Here is a 5,473-nt window from a genome sequence, read left to right as displayed (position 1 = left end):
CTTCCTCTTCCAAAGAGCCTCTTCTAGAAACCCTCACAAGTTCTTTCCTGTCTCCTGTGACATCTCTCTATCCTTGTGTTCATCACGCTGAACCACAACCATGTGTGTCTGTGTCAGTCTTCCCTTCCACTCTCTCCAGACTTTTAAGAGCTAGGGGGTATCAAAAAAAAAAAAACAAAAAAACAAAAAAACCTTAGCTGGGCCTGTCTTTCAATTATTTTTATATCAGCAGCTTCTAGCACAGTGCCTGGCACATGGTAGGTGCTCAATAAATGTTGGCTGGAGGAGTGAGTGACGAGACTCACACCTAAACCATAAATAATCATGTAAGTACCATATGGGCAGATCAGATCCTACAGGCTTGTCGACGTTTTATCAACCTCGAGAGCTACAAACCATGACACGCAGAGGCTTTATTGCATTTATTGGTGAGGCAAGATAAACCCCATCTGACAGATCCTCCTGCTCGTATATCAGACAGACAGGACCAGATTAAACAATCAACCCCAGACAGCCCCGCAGCGGCCCCGAGGCCATGCTACAGCTGGGACCTGTAGGCTGGGGCAGAGGGCCGTCACCACAGACCCAGAGTGTTCCTCACGGTCTCACCCTGGATCAGGGCTGGGCTGGGCTGGTGGGCGGGAGGGAGCTCACAGAGGAGGAAGGTTGCACATCTGCCTTAAATTTTCTTGGTTTCTAGTTCGGAAAACAAAATACTTGCCCGAGGCAGCTGAGGACCACCAGGCTCTGCACAGCTGATGCTTAAAAATAAAATACTTTGCTCTAAGAAACAGTTACACCATAAAACAGATTCAGAGCAATCCCGGGCATCTCTTTCCTTGTAAAATGCATGAATGCAATCAATAAACATTCTTCCTCTACAACTTGGCAGCCCCAGGTCAACCCTGCCTCAGTGGAAGAATTTCACCTTAGGTGGAAAGGAAGCGAACTCAGCCACGGTCTCAAGATGAGCGAACTGCGGTTTCTCATTCCTCTTTTTCCCCCCACCACTCCCCTCATTTAGAAGAACTAGGGTGTTTGCTGCCGCTTCCCCGAGTTAGGATTCAGAGAAAGCTCAAGTGAGCGTGATTTCTTCGTTGAACCTCAATATTCCCCTAAATCTACCTTTTTGTTGGCCCCCAGCCAAAGCCAGTTATCTTGGGATGGAAAGCAATTGTTTCAGTGTTATAAGATTTGTATCTGACAAACCCATGCACCCCGCTGATTATCATCACCTTCCCGTCCTTTAGTTGCTTTCAAAATGACAGTCTATTGATCCAGTCATCTCCCAGGATTTGAAGTTCATGGAAAAGGACGTCTCCAATGTCTCGTTCATTCCCACTGCTTCTTGTGCGGCAGGGTAGGAGTGCTGGCCTTCCACTTTCATGTCTTTCCCCTGCCCCTTGGTGTGAGGATCAATCATCGGGAACCTTCCAGCCGTCTGCCAGGCCCAGAGTGGGCCCTCCGGGTTTGTTGCTCTGTGTGGAGTTGAGAGAAACTGGCTCTTACACTCTCTCCTGAGACTATGCCCTTTAAATGAGTAAGTGACAGCCCAGTGGGTCCTCCCTGCATTGGCAGCAAGCAGAGCAGGACCTCTGGTGTTTCTGCTTCCTTCTCTGTTCGCTCAAGCCTCGCAGCCACCCAGTGAAGCCAGGAGAGCAGGGGCTACTGGGGACATTTTTCAAGGGCCAGAACTGGCCTTGGGTTTGAGGCTTTGGGGAGAGATAGAGCTGGGATTTGGCCCTGGAGGTTCTGGTTCCAGGTCCGGGACTCCCCCCATCCAGGTCCCCCTCAAGCACCATGCTGCCCACAGGCCCCACGGCCCCATCAAGGGCTCAAGTAGCATCTCAGCTCTGCTTTTCAGGAGCTGGGGGACCTCGGCCTTCGATTTCGTTGTCTGCCTACTGGAGCTAAGAATGCCTCCACTGACATTCCTCAGGGCTAAATGAGATGACCCAGACGAAGCTTCTAACATGGTGGTCGTCCCACACTTAGTACCAGTAGCTGTTACCAGTAGCTATTAGCGTTACAATCAATGATGCTATTATTTGGCTGAAACTGTTCTGCCTCTGAGCCACGACCGATCTACTCAACCGGTAGGTCTTTCCTCGGCCTCAGTCTTGATGTCCTTGTTCCTGCATCCATTCTGATTCTATATAAGAACCCATCTTTCTGCCGGAAGGATTTTTGAAATGTATCATGGGCTTCCAAGAGGCTTCTATCTTAGAAGCTTCTCCCGGGAAGACATAATGAAGAGAGAAAGATTCAGGCCAGACACCTGTGTCATGAGAGGCTCAGGCCTCTGGCCAGCCATCCTCCTTCATCTTCCTTTGTGGAGCAAACACTTCGCAGGAGACCGCCGTGGTGCCTGGCCGCCCGGTCCAGAAGTGGCCGTGCAGTGCACGGCCCAGCTGCTCTCCATTCCCTCCCCATCCTTCTGGGTCCACATCCTGCAGACTCTGCCACCGGGACTCATTGGAATGCTCTGGCCACTCTCACTGCACCATCCTGGGTGGAACTTCTGGCAGGTGCAATTAACTAGACACTATTAGTCTCCTTGCTTTGGGCAAGGAAAAGCCCAACATCCTGAAATAGACTGACCTGGAAGAAGCCTGGCTCCGGTGATGTCTTCTCTCAGCGTTGTCCCACCAAATAAAGCCAACTCCCACCTCCCAAGCCCCAGGCCATGCAGAATCTGGCCACGCCCCATCTCACCCTACCATCCTATGCATCCGGTTCATGCAGGATGCTTTGTAAAAATGGGTGTTCTCTAATTGACTTAATGAGAGCCTTGGGGTGGATCTGAGGAATCTAAGTTTGTAAAAAGTTTTCCAAGACTGAAGCATGGCCAGGTAGAGGAGCCACTGCTCTGCACAGCTCCCAGGGAGAGCCATACCCAGTGCAGCACATTCGCCGTGTGCCCTGCCTTGGTGTGTGCCACCACCCGTGCCAACAGCCCCAGTCTCTGCTCTCAGAATTCACCCCATCCTTAAGGCCCACATCACATACCACTCCTCCAGGAATGGTATCAGGATACCTAATGTATCCTCCTAATGTAAATCAGGAGATTTAGGTATCAGCTAAAACCCCGAAGAAGGGGAAGCCCCACTGCAGCCGGAACCCTGTCCTAGTCAGAGGAATTGGCAGATACTCCCGATTGGCTATGTATTCCAGAAGGCCATGTACAAGAGGAAGTATTCGGCAGCTAAATCCAGGGCTGAAAAGAAAAAGAAGGAGAAGGTTCTTGCTACCGTCACTGTCACCAGTTGGTGGTGACAAGAACGGTGGTACCCAAGTGGCTAAACTTTGCAAAATGCTTAGGTATTATCTTACTGAAGACGTGCCGCGAAAGCTGTTGAGCCACGGCAAAAAAACCTTTCAGTCAGCATGTGAGAAAACTGTGAGCTAGCATCACCCCTGGAACCATTTTGATCATCCTCACTGGGCACCACAGAGGCAAGAGGGTAGTTTTCCTGAAGCAGCTGAGCAATGGCTTGCTACTTGTGACTGGACCTCTGTCCCTCAATCAAGTTCCTCTGCGTAGAACACACCAAAAATTTGTCATTGCCACTTCTACCAAAATTGATATCAGCAGCGTGAAAATCCCCAAACATCTTCACTGATGTTTCAAGAAGAAGAAGTTGCGTAAGCCCAGACACCAGGAGGGTGAGATCTTCGACACCGAGAAAGAGAAATACGAGATTACAAAGCAGTGCAAGGTTGATCAGAAAGCTGTGGACTCACAAATTCTGCCAAAAATCAAGGCTGTTCCTCAGCTTCAGGGCTACCTCCGCTCTGTGTTTTCTCTCACAAATGGACTTTACCCTCACAAATTGGTGTTCTAAATTTCTTACAAAGAACCTAATTAAATAACTGATCCAAGATACCAGTACCTAATACCTAATCTCCTGATTCCTCCAGCCAGAAGTATGCTGTCCCCGCTCTGAACACCCATAACATTTTGACCCTCCCTTTCTGCCACTTTCCAGCCATTCCTTCAAACTCACCCCCTCTCTTTCGCCCAGCCCCTAGGCAGAAACCTGCAATCTGTCCTTGCCCCTTTGCTCTCCATCCCTTTCCCATGCACTTGAGGATAAGAATAGTACTCACCTAAGAGGGCTGTTTTCAGAGGTATTGAGTTATCCCAGGGGGTGTATTTCCAAGTGTGCCAAGAGATGTCAGCTGTCAGACGCTAACTCCATCATCCTGTCATCTTAACGCATGTTTTTATGGCATAAGGTTCTGGTTCTTCACGTACACAGGTTTTCTGCCTTGACTTCCTCTTGAGAGCATGGACTACATCTTGCGGATTGTCGTTCTGTCCGTGGCAATTGACAAGGTCGGATACCTACAGGACGCGAGAACTGTGAGACTGGTGGATGGCTGATATCTAACTGTTTCCCTTTCATTCCTGTCCTTTCTCCATCTATCACTACTACTGTCCTTCAGTGGGTAGTGAAGATGCAAAGAATGTATCCCTATTAGAATTTATAATTATATTTAATTTTGGGGATTATTTGATTATCATCTGACATTTCTACCAGGCTTGAAGATTCTGGAAGACATCTTCAAAGATTTTGAAATGTCTGGAAGACATTTATCCTAGCTCACTACTGCATCCACAGGGCCTAGCACATAGTAAATACCCCAGAAAGATTTAAAATTAGTTAATTAGCAAACCCTAATTAATCCAAAATTAATTCATTAACCTACCAATGGCTTTTTTTTTTTTTTTTAGTTCTCTTAATGATGCTAGTATAATAGATTGAGTTCTGAATGTTAGAGCATCGTGGTAAATGAACCACAGTAGGAGCTTGAACTAATCAGTGAGGCAACTGTGCAAATGGGCCAGTTGGGGATGTTCTTTCCTATTACCTGTGTGACTATAGACAAATGAGTAACCTTACTCTTCTCATCTGTACAATGGGAATAAGGGTAGATTTACCTCACAGGGTTACTATGCACGTGAAATACTTACTCTGGAAGTTAGTTCTTATGATGATAGTACTGTTGGCATTCGAGTAACATGACAGACTAACAAATTAAACTTTACTGAGTTAGATCATGTGCCTATATATATATATATATAATATGTATATATGTATACATATATATATATATATACACATATAATTATGCACACAAGGTCTTATTTATAATAAAAATAATAAGCTGTTTATAAGGGAACCATAATAATGGAAATGCAGGACCCATCTGAGTACAACCTAAGCCCTAACCAAAAATATGCTCCCTTTCTAGAAAATAAAGCCATTACAGATTTTGCATCCTTAAGGAAATTTTAAGCAGATTTAAAATTTTCCGCATCAGAAAATTAAAATGAGTAATTCCAGAAAAAGGACAAAAAGAAGGGCCTGGATCAATTCAGGCATATTCATCTTCCTGCCCCGCAAACCGCACGCCACTCACTTTCCAAGAATTTTGATGACAAACACTAAATATCACTGTGACCCTA

At 46.6% G+C, this 5,473-nt stretch overlaps 1 pseudogene; it reads left to right on the top strand.

Annotated features, from left to right (window-relative positions):
- The first annotated feature begins 535 nt into the window (after window positions 1-535).
- On the top strand, window positions 536-3,897 carry LOC131999444 (large ribosomal subunit protein eL6-like; annotated as a pseudogene).
- Window positions 3,898-5,473: the final 1,576 nt, after the last annotated feature.

The sequence above is a fragment of the Mustela nigripes genome, chromosome 13, assembly GCF_022355385.1.
Source record: "Mustela nigripes isolate SB6536 chromosome 13, MUSNIG.SB6536, whole genome shotgun sequence".
Classification (NCBI taxonomy): domain Eukaryota; kingdom Metazoa; phylum Chordata; class Mammalia; order Carnivora; family Mustelidae; genus Mustela; species Mustela nigripes.
This window is presented reverse-complemented; position numbering and strand designations above follow the sequence as displayed.